Here is a 12883-nt window from a genome sequence, read left to right as displayed (position 1 = left end):
GTTAACGTAACAGGCACTTGGCCCAAGATGTTTAGCAGGTACAAGGAAAACGAATCCGGGTGTGGTTGAAAAGTATGTCTTGTGTCACTCCTTTATTGCTTCTGTCTGGGAAGATGAGTCCGGATGTGGTTGGAAGGTATGTCTAGTGTCGCTCCTGTATAGCTGCCGTCGCATAAAGACGAAATTGTTGTGATCGTATAGTGTTTTTTATCGTTGACTGGTAGATAGTGAAGGTTTGTGTCGTATATATGGTAAGGCAGATTGTCGTTGGTAATCTGTGTTCTGTAATAACACTTCTGTTGTGTGTTTGTTTGTGTGGTTGTTTTTCTTCTTCTTTTAATCCTGGTCACAAGCGCCAAATCAACCTCATGTAACAGAGCGTCGTTTACATAAGATAGAAGTCAGATTCAAAATTCTGTCTCGTGTTTTAATAAAATGTCAGTACATCTACAAACAGTGTGAGAAATAGAGAGAGCAGTTTGATATTGTCAAGCCGCGCGCTCTCCCTAAGACTCGCTTTCTGGTGACCGAGGCTAACATATATTAATTGAAATAATGCGACTTGTCGAATTGCCACGTTGCAGTGACACTTGTACATCTTGACCATTTTCCTTTTAACGTTAATAAAGAATAAATAAACCTTGATAGTTCTGTTCTCTTAAGTTTTCCACACATAAGTCCCTTTAGCCTGTTAGGTTACCCTTACTGAAAGCCAGCCGAAAGCAAAATATACAATTTAAAGTTAATATTACTAGTTGACATTAATCGAATGGACATTTAAATCACGAATGGTTTACGATATGTGGATCCACAATGCGTTACACGGATTTACCAGTCATATAGTCATTTGGTAAATAAAATGATAATTAAAAATCCCCAAAATCACTTGAACGCGTTACGTCAGAGCCTTATTTTGTTACACAGGTCCCTGTGAATAATAAGGATTTATGTGTTAATTAAATTTTAGTTGAAAATGATGCATTATTGAGTCCTGTTGATTTAACAGCTAATTCAAAATCAAAATTGGAATCACCAATAAAAATATTACAATAATGCTCTGATGAACTCCCTGGATACTCCAGGGCAAGAATTTATCTTGTTTTAATTTTTTTTGTCGTGATAAAGTTTATGCCATTTTAATTGAACCAGGCACCTGTTCCGTTGTGGTGGTGATTGTTATTCCGTCTTTGCGCATTACGGAGTTAGCTCCCTTGCGGGTAGTAATCGATTGTTACGTCATTATTTTGTGAGCGCAATTCACGTCGTTTTCTCCGAAAAGTATGATGTGACGCTCGCAAACACATGACGGCATAATCAATACTTACCCGCAAAGGCAGATAACTCTGTAATACGTTAATACAGAATACTTCATGTTTGGTTTAGTATTGACTAAACATGAATCAGGTCACCAACAAATAATTTCGTAACATTTATGCATGCACTTGTAATATATATCATATGCTTCATAGTTCTTTTATCTTGTCCTCAACATTTTCATTTACTCATTCATCCCTGGACTGTTCCAAATTTGGTTTTGGAAGATTTCAAATGAGTCTGCAAGGGTGAATGGCTATATCAACCCAGAAAGTACATATGTTCTAATTTAAAACTACTGTTGGTTATTCTAACGTCAGTGTGTTGGGATCATCCATCATTGCGCTAACTGTTGAATATGCCGGAAAAAAGTATATCTAAAGTATGCTATATGTATAACCGGAAGAAGATCCTATTCCTTTACCATGAACCAGTGTCCGTCATTCCTCATTTTATGCGCTTTCCTTTAAATCGCTATTGGTCATATATATGTAGTTCTGCATATAGATTGTGACCAAAATTTGCCAGAAATATCCGTGCAGAAGGAGAAAGAGTTTGTATTAATCTTGCCTTAATTCCACACATTCTGTTTGTTTTCCTTTTCTATCAAGTTTGGGGCCGCGTTGGCCGAGTGGCTAAAATGTTCCAACATATTGCCACATGTTATATGTCCATTTCTGAATACCGAGTTCAAAAACCACGTGGATCACTTGCCAGGTTTTACTCCTGATACTTCAGCTTTTCTGCATGACATTGGTTATGAAAATGACGTTAAACATGCAAAACAAATCTGTAAGTGTTTCTGTCATGGTAGAATATAATGATATCCTTACTTCAACGGAATCATTTTGTTTATCTTTATTGTCTATCAAAATATGGAGTCATACAAAATATCATCAATGATACCATATCACGCAGAATAATTATGTTGGTATAGAACACTGATTTTAGCAGGTGATAAAATGACGTAAATTTGGGTCCCTGAATGAGGAAGCGCAATAAACGCTGAACTGACGTAATGCCAATATTGGCGGCAATGAATCGCGTCTCGATGCATCGGAACTCCTCAGAAGTTGACAATGACTAAGCATAGAAAACAAGCATTATATAGCAAATGACAAAGAATCTGATAAAAGAAAAAATATTTTCTTACATAAATTATTGTAAATATCAGATAAAACTTTTTCTATTTTCTTTAACCCGTCAACAGGTTTACCACGCGTAAAAAAATGTATATATAAAAATACTGAAAGCTTGTTTACTTATCCCTATATCCCATTTCCAGAAAATGGGGTTAATTAATTTTAAAATGCTCTGAACACCACAAAAATCATCCGATCTGGATATTTTTAGCATTTTCTGGAAATGGGATATAGGACTAAGTAAACAACCTTTCAGTATTTTTTTATTTGCGCGTCATAAACCTGTGACCCGTCTAACCGTGCTTAATTATCATTATTTCCTCATTTTAAGTGTAGTAGCCATATATAGCTGGATTAAAGATCTTGGAAATAGTTGGTTCGCTTATATAATTAACGAGAAGAAAAAAAGAGTCACTGGTTATTATCACCGGAAAATTGCTATGTATGTTGTAAGCTTAACGGCATAGCAAAAGTCTGCATGCTTCAAACATAATGTCTTGAGAAGATCTCTGTTTTGTTGGAGACATGTATTAAATAATTGGAATATAGAGAATGGTAAATCCTAACCTTTAATTTGTCGACAGGTGCATTGAAGTGAGAGAAGACGGCTCTTCTTAGATATCCTAAGGTTGTTCATTAATACTTTAAAAATTGAAATACAATCGTGTTAAAATAACTAGGTCCTACTTCAGTGATGCTGATAATTTCAGGTGTCTGCTCCTTGGAATTGTCCAATTATGTCACATTTATATAGACATTCCCTATTGCATAGCAGTTAATAATTTGATATCTGCTTATTTAAAGATGCTACACCGCTGACAAATGGTATTTTTCTCTATCATAAAAGTACGAGACGAATCAGTATCTGTCTTCAGTTACAAAAGTCACTAGGTACTTTGCACCATTTCCATCATTGAAAAGTTTGTGCTTCTAATTTTAATTAAATTGTTCTGAAAGTGATGATAAGTATTAGCGGTAGGTTAATAACTTTTGTAATCCTAATCAATCTCGTAATACATCGTCATTTTAAAAAGCAAAACTTGTTCAAGAAAGGTATCTATAGGTGACCTTTAATCTGAGACGACATAATTTGAATTGAAAATCGCGAAAAGTACATGTAGGCGCGGAAGAAAGCTGGTTAATAATCATCAAATAATAGCTGTCGAGTGGTAGAGATCCTCACCGTTACTGGTTACCGTACATTTTCATGACTTACCGTATTTCTTTTGGGCTTATTACCATAATTCATGAATTTCTGTTAATTTAAAAAAAAATCGTCAACTGTAAACAGTTTTCAGTAAAATGTTCATGATAACCATAAAATCGTGCACTTTGTGATACAAGTATTAAATCTGGTACACCATTACTATGACCTAATACAAGTTATTTGAGAACGGGACCCCAATCCGATCTTAATGCTGACGGCATCTTGGTTTTCAAAATGGCCAACATATAAATGTTTAAATTCTAATATCTGATAAGTATTAACTTTCCAAAAAGCTTAGTTGGCTATGCGGAAGCTTAACGCTTTGACTGGACAGAAGATGGAAATTAAACAATGGTATGACGATATCGTTTTGCAGTTTTAATAATTCTGTTGAAAGCCATTTCATTGTTCCATTATCAACGGAAATGGATTTCAGCATAAATGAAATGACCATATATATATATATCATTTTAAGCAACCGGAAGTCCATATTCCGCGTTAGGAGTACACTATGTCATTGTTTGAAGAAACTTTAATACATCTCCACAAGCAAGCCTCAGCTTACAGCTTACCAATGATATGTCAACTGAGCGAATACTGAGCGAATAATTTGTGCATTTTAGTATGTTCCATGTCCCGTTAATTTACATCTACGCATTGTCTGGTTATTATTGTTACACGATGGTGATCTAAATATAGAAATATTGTCTCGAACATGGTATACTACAACAGATTTTTCAATTTCAACAATATTTTATTGATATTATGTACAAAAATAGGATTGGACATCAGGCTACTCCTATTTAAGTCCTCTCCAGATCATATTTTAAAGTATATACATGAATTAATTCTGCAATTCATTAATACATATATTTATATATACAATAAATTGATATGAATAATTACTAATTAAAGGGGGATAACTCCAATTTTAGTTTTAATAGAAAATGTTTCAGAACAAGTTTAGTTATTTGGATTTCATATTCCTAATGATTGTAGTTTTTGGATAGGGATAAGAATCATGCTCATTTATTGACAGACAAACATACATACACACCATGAGATATTAGGCCAAAAAGTCCCTGTGCTTATGCACAATGACCCATCCCTTTGGAATATGTATGAGAGTCTGACAACAAATGAGCATTTTGTTTTCAGTTGAATATGAAAAAAAATTGGTAGGAGATTGGATCTCACTACTACAGATATATCTATTCCATCTGTAAATGGAACCAGATTTCATTTAGAATGCCTAATTAGTTTCTAGAAAATCCTTATTCAGAATACTTTTACCACGAATGTTTGTTCTACACTAAAATCGAAACGGATGCAAGTACTGTGTGACGATGCTTTAACAGGAAAAAAACCGTCCGAATCCGGACAGATTCAAGTGTGTTACCGTAATTGATTTTAATATTATTTCCAAAAAAGGCGATGCTTGTTCAAGTGTTCTTGCTTACACGACCCTCCTGTAAAATGGCGTGGATTGCTTATGAAATTAAATGTATTTATTGTCGTAGTATATTTGTAGTGAGAATTCATTGGAAATCATTAAATGACTGATAACTTGCTGGAAAATTCGCCAGACTTTAACAGTCATTCGGGTTATCAATATTATTTCAGCAGGCATTGCTTGTAACACACCGAACATCCGCCTGATTCAAGCGTTCTTGCTACATGGCTATCCTGCAAGACAGCGTGATTTGCATACGATTCTAACTGCTACGCCTCAAGCGGGGTAGCAATAACCCATTGATATAGAATTCTAGTTTTCGTTCTAATCCTATATTTATATATATCATTTATAGGGTTACTGAATACAAATATGAACGTTAGTAATTGGTAAAAGCTGTTGTCAGCCGTCTTGTTTTTCGAAATGGTCGCCGTAGATAAAAATAAAACTTAATACCCTGAAAGCTACTTCATAGAGAGTCATTGTTGTTGTATCTATACCTAAATTTTCCGGGTTACTTAATACAAATGCAAATGTTAATAATTGATAAAAGCTGTCGGACATATTTATTTTTTATCTTTAAACATTTTGAAGAAATTTTCAAAGTATGGCTAAGTTATGATTAAAATTATATTTGTAGACAAGAGAATCACTTGGGCATCGACAGGGAATACCCGAGGGAGGGAGTTAAAAGTGTTCTTCTTTTGGTCCATTTATTTGCAATGTTATCATTTAGTGTATTATCTTATCTGGACATTTTCTCGTATACTATAAGGCATTTGAAGTTAGTGTTTGGATAATTCTAGGTAAGAAGGTATATCACATAGCCACTGTGATTTTTCTGAAAACAAAAATAAATTTATTACATTTTCATGAAACGGATACCAGAATTTTCAAATATATTGAAAACTAATTACATAGAATCATAGTTTGTGTGGGTTTGTTTGTGTTGTGATATATTCATCAAAACTGTGTCAAGTTTGTTCTTTTTCCTTAATGCAAAGCGCTTAGCAGCACACGAAACTATCATCTTTGTAGACAATAGAGTGCCTCGACCAGGAGACAGAAACCAGAGCCTTCCCTAAAACGAGACGAATGCTCACCTCAAAGCAAATGGTGAGGTGGTGTCTGGGGAGACGTTATGAAAAACGATAAGATCCCAAATTAAGTCTTCTTTTAAGATCACTTCCACACTCTACCTACAGTACAGGTATTTATTAATAATATGTTATTTTTATTGGTACAATTTTAAACACATTTGCCGTGAGATACTAAGGATATTTTTTTGCTTTCGATTAACTTTAACGCTTACCCTATTAATGAAATTGGAATAACAATTTTATGCAGACCACCATTTTCTAGATCTAGTGTAGAAGCTGGTTCCTTCTTTCTGTTATTATTATGTAATTATATTATATTTCAGATCGAATATTGTTTACACATTATACCTCTTTACTTGAAAATGAATTCATAAGATAGTAACATTAATTTGACAAACTAAAGGGCCCTATCGTATATGCTAAATATCGCAATACCCTTGCCTAAAGGACAAATATATTGTTTCTTCTTCCTAAAGTCTCTCTTGACATCGCCACACTCTTGGCCCTGAGTAAAGAATATGAGGAGGAAGGCCCCGTGTCTGTCCCCTGGTCGAGACACACCATAGTCAGTTAAAGTGGTACTTCCCTGTTCTTTCTCAGCGCTTAGCATGAATGAAGCGAAACAACTGACGTGGCTGTTGTCGGTATGTTTTCGGGTTAGATGTGATTTCTGTGTCTTTTGGCTGTATGCTTATAAATCGCATTTTGAAAAATGGCCGCCATGGCCGTCAGGAGCAAAATGTGCTTGGGGTTCCATTCTCAAATACCTTTTATTAGGTCATAGTAATGGTGTACCGAATTTCATACTTGTATCACAAAGTGCACGATTCGGCCAAAATGGGACTTAAGCCTCTGGACTAATGTGCCGTTGCAACCAAAGAAGGAAACACAAAATCACTCCTTTTTAATTTGTAAGGAAATCATACGTGTGTGGGATTTCTGTGTTCATCAAAGAAACTTGATGTCACTGGAAATGTAAGCAACGACACTCATTGCTCATGAAATCGACACAATGTCATGTTTGAAATTTAGCTTTTATCGTGAAAATTAATTGGCGCGAAATAGTTCTATTTATAGATAGGTAAAGCAGAACAAAATAGTTATAAATCGTGAAATAAAATCACCTTGAATAGTCGTTAAGCTGTAAAATACGAACCCAAGTCGTCGCACAAGCAAGTCTTGATTTACAGTACACCAAGACGGTAAGAATATAGCGTTATCTATCGTATGAAAGGCAGTGAGACATTTCTGTAGAATGTCTCACATACATTCAGGTGAATTGTGGGTTCTTATTAAGTCCTCCATCTTCGATACTCCAGGGGTTCCGATCACATACAATCTCTACACCCTTGGCCTATCTCATAGTAAAACAGGAGGCAACAGAACAGCACATGTAATTGAGTTCTTTGATGTACACCAAAAGAGTCGTATAACGGTACACTCTGGTTGACTGATATGGCTTTGAATTGGGTGTTGCTCTCTCTGTAGTCTTTAAAGATTTTTTGCAGGCCTGTGATTGGTTCAGATTTGTTCCCCTGAGCTGCTTTCAGTTTTACTATGAGATAGTCCAGAGTGAAGAAATGGTATGTGTCCTGATATGACACTAATTCGACCCGGACTGATTACAGAATACTATACACAAAGGTACCACGTTCATGCTCCGCATCATTCCGTAGTGTGTATGAAAGATATTTTGACGTAAGTAATCATTAGTATATTACTCTTTTATGTTGAATATGTTAGCATTTTCTTTCAAAGTCTTTATACATGACACATACCGAACTACAGCGGATATAGTTAACCGTTTCGTTAAATCGCTGAATGTATCCCATTAAAATCACATCCATTTAACTAGTCGACATAAGTTGTCACATTTCAACAATAACATCATTAATAGCCGAGTTTCGAGCTTCCTACATAATTATCATGGATCTACAATATTATGTCGGCAAGCACTTTAGTAAATCGACATATTCTTCCATTAATGTCGACACGTACTATTATGTTTGGACATGCTGACTTAAATGTGTCGATATCATTAAGTAAGCCGTAAGAATGAAGAAATGTGGCATCATAATTTTCAACATTTCCTTCATTCATAGTACAGTTTTAACGATGAAGTTCTCACGACTTTGTACTTAATTTTCCAGGGTTGGTATGAGTTTCGCTAAAGGATGTTCACAGAGAACGAGTAAAATGAGTTCAAATACACACCATCTTCTTACTCCAGCAATTAATTAATATTTTTAATCGACATTTTCTTTTCAATTTCTACCACTAGCTCAAATTTTTGGGGATCTTTTTTATGGTTTTGCCGTTTGTTTTTTGTTTGATTTTGTTAGGTTTTTTCAATTTTTCTACCATTATCTTAACTTTTTTAGACGAAATTATGTCGAAATTCGGAGTAAAAATTATATATATATATATATATGTATTAACAAAAATGTCCCCCAATACATTATCCCATCTTTGCATATAAAAAAGTTATCTCCCTTCTGGTTAGGTTTTGATTGTGACGTTATCACTTTGTGAGCACAAATTATGTCGTTTTCTTTGGTAAATATCACATTATGCTCACAAAGACATGACGTAACAATCAATACCTATCCGCAAGGGAGATAACTATGTAAAATGCAGAATGACAAAAACAAAGATATTGATCATATCGTACGAGTGTTTCTCATGTCAGCGTTTAGATATAGCAGATGTCTGCACGAGCTATGCAGTTATTAGCGGCCGTGATATATGCAATGGCTTCCCATTGTTGCGTCAGCGCAATTGGAAACAACAACATCTAAAATACAAAGTATTGAGACAAATAGGAAATAAAAACGCGTGAAAGAATCAGTAATTAATCGATGGATGAGTCCTTCAAAGTCTGATACTCTCCAGGGCCACGACTTAACCTAATCAAAAGTCAAGATTTTTTCCTCAAGGGCTTTTCATGAACGAAGATATCGAAGATTCCTGATTTAATCAATGATTCGTGGAATAGTTTTTCCCACGGAAAGGAGATTGTGTTTTGTTTTTGTCTTTTTGATAGTATTTTTCTGAGGTTATTCAATGTAGGCGGATACGATATATCTTCATGATAGAAAAATCATTGGTATTAATTAAACGTAGCGAAAATCGGTGCATTGTTTTGTAAATGTTGCTTTAACATACTGCATTTAACTTTTTTCTGTTCAAAACATTATCCATTTTTTAATGATTTGTTGTATAAATAGATGACCCCGGTTGTTTTCGGTAATCAATTTGAATCCATCAGCTGTAATGAATTATAAAATCCAAAAATCATTCAAAGGCATGGACAAACGTGAGGAATACGTTATAAACATTAGTAAAAACACAAAATTCTTGCACTGAAAGATACCTTGTTTGTGATGTGCTACTTTGTAAACAAGCCTTATATGTCACATCAAAGATGCTACATCGCCGATGAATGGTAATTTTTACCTATTAAAACAGGTCTGGAGCAGATGAATTACTCTATTTGTTCAGTACCAAAGGTTTCTTACTTAACACTATTATCACCATTGAAAAGTGTCAGCTTCTTATTTTACTTGAATATAAAGGTATCTATAATAATTACAGTAATTGCATCCCGAAAAAAAAATCCATGAGACTATGTTCTATATGGAATGAAGCACGATTGCGCATGCACCAAAAGCAAAGTCAATTATGTTATATTACTTTTGTGTTAATTAGACATATATATATACGATTAAACACCAATGATTGTTCAAAGGATGGGTATCGTTGATGTTCCGACACCAGCGGAACATCTTTCAGCGAAAGCTACATCACTCGGTGACCAAGTCTCTGGACAAACTTTACCCCAGCCTAATGGTTATTGCTTATGTGTAATGGTTATAATGTGTCATTTTGTCTTTCATTCCTTGGATATGACGTTGTAATTTACTATTGTAGAGCAGCCTTCTTTATCGTTTATAGTTTGTCGGCGATTGAACATCTCTAAGTAATACCACAGGAGTTTGACGTTCTGTCAATAATATATAGTATACATATATGAAAAATGCCCCTATATACTGATTTTTATATAGTATATAGGGGTGTTTTTTATATATGTATAATGCACTATATATTATTGACAGAACGTCAAAATCTGGCGGTTATACATATTATGTATTTAAATCACTGCTTGGCTTGCTGGTTTTAACCTTGTTTATTTATTTTACCGCACAGTAGACTTTAGGTTTTAGTGTACATTGATGTATTCAAAATGCAGATGTTGTTGAAAAAACCATAAAGCCCCATTGGAAAACAATAGAAGGAAAATATTGTTTTACCATTATCAATATAACAATTTATAATTCTACAATTCTGTTATAATAATAACAGTATTAATTGTTTTTGCGTTACCGTTGTAAACAAAATGTTGACCTATTCAACTCTGAAATCAGGCATAAGTGATGAATTGCGGTCAAGGGAACCCACAAAAATTGAAGTATATATTTTGTATGGAATGCGATTTCAACTCCATCATATTGTCATTATGTTGATCGAGACATACTTCTGAAAATCACAAAGTGTCACGAATCATTTTAGATAAAAATGTTTAAAATAGCAAAAACAAATTCATCACTGCTTTAAAAAAGAAGTGTTATTGCATGTCCGAATGGGCTTCACGGTTCAGATGCGCAATTGCAGTATAGTTTGAGCTTCCTGTATGTGGCACAAAGTCTAAACACTGTCCACCATGGTAACCATTTAATTGAATTTAACAATGAATTAATATTATAAATAATTTTACCCGTCTTGATGGCCATCACTAGATTCTTATTTTCCCATTATTTTTAGCAATTTATATTACATTGAATAAATGTAATTTATTGTTTTACTCGCAATTCAGTTGTGCGTAATGTTCAGGGGAGTGAAGTGTGCAAAATATACTCATATATTCAGAAATAGTTCATCACAGGTAAGGGAAAATAGGAGAAAAAAAAATCTAGAATCTAATGCTACGGGAATGCCGTTAGGTATTTAATGAAAATGCTAAATTACTTCTCTACAAAACTAAGTAGATTTGGCATAATGTGGCCAAAATACACATGTATGTATTGATCATTTGCCGTCATATAGCCATAACTCTTATCCTTATCGACCTATTCAATTTCTAAAAGCCGCACTAGCACATGATAACACACAGTTCTGATTGTAATTTAAAAGCACGACTCGGCCTCCGCTTACCCATCCATGTATGTCTAGTTTGGGTTTCAAACTATATACTTTATATAATAATTCTGGGAGCGCACGATCTACGGAGAGCGACAAATTTAAGATTTAAATTATATTGATCTATCAGCAAGTCCATCTACACTTGATGTGCGACAGTTTATGCATCTTCAGCATATCTTTTCTAAATCGTTTATTATCTTCCTGTGTATTTGATGTCTTCATCAGTTGTTATATCTGTTGTTGTAGTTGTCATCAGCTGTTGTTGTTGTTGTTGTTGTTGTCGTCATCGTCATCAGCAGCTGTTGTTGTTGTTGTTGTCGTCATCAGCAGCTGTTGTTATTGTTGTTGTCGTAGTCGTCATCACTTTTTGTTATTGTTATTATTGTCATAGTCGTCATCAACTGTTGTATCTGTTGTCGTCGTTGTCGTCATCAACTGTTGTTGTTGTTGTTGTTGTCGTCATCAACTGTTGTATATGTTGTTGTCGTAGTCGTCATGTTGTAGGGCGTTTTTTTAATGTCTTCCTTTGTGCATTTGTTGCTGTCGTCATCATCTGTTGTACCTGTTGTTGTTGTCGTCATCAGCTGTTTTTGTTGTTGTCGTTGTTGTCGTCATCAACTGTTATTATTGTTGTTGTCGTCGTGGTCGTCATCAACTTTTGTTATTGTTGTTGTCGTGATCGTCATCAACTGTTGTTTTTTCTGTTGTCGTGGTTGTCATCAACAGTTGTTATTGTTGTTGTCGTAGTCAACATCTATTGTTGTTGTTTATACATCTTCGATCTATGACGGCTACGATTGTTATATCCACTCCTATACTATGTCATATCAAACCTGAAGGCTCTGTGTACGACAAATTATATGATAGGACAGGGTAGTTAGGCCCACTATTTTAATTTTGTAAGTTGGGCGTGGCTCCATTGTCTTTGATGACCCGTGATTGTTCAGCTATTGTCTCCTAAAATACCTTCAGCGTCACAATGACAATGTCAAGGTACGGATATATAACGACAGTGATAGTAACAACTGGAGTCTCGAGGGTGCTTATGTAAAATACACCCATTTAAATGTTAATGCGTGATATCATATAATGTATATAATATAGAAACCATGAACGTCTTTAATAATCATTGGACTATCTTATCTCATTGCGGTGCTTTTAAACATTTATAATTATTTTTTATTTGTTTTTTTTTAATAAATATGACTCTGATTGGCAAATTCCTTTTCTTCATACGCCGAGAATGGTGCGAAACCCCGACGTTATTTATGGTATTTAAGATTCGGGAGGTAATATAACCACAGGGGCTTGTACTGTAACATGAGTTGGAGAGATCGGTTTGTTTTGTAATATTATATATACTGTATAATGGCTAAAGTTCGCGGGCAGTTTAGTTTCGCGAGATTCGCGTGTTAACTAAGATCCGCGAATTCTAGACACCAGTTAAATATTAAGTTTAGTGATGTAT

Source organism: Argopecten irradians, chromosome 8, assembly GCF_041381155.1.
Source record: "Argopecten irradians isolate NY chromosome 8, Ai_NY, whole genome shotgun sequence".
NCBI lineage: Eukaryota > Metazoa > Mollusca > Bivalvia > Pectinida > Pectinidae > Argopecten > Argopecten irradians.
The sequence above is the reverse complement of the archived record's forward strand: the minus strand, read 5'-3'. Positions refer to the sequence as shown.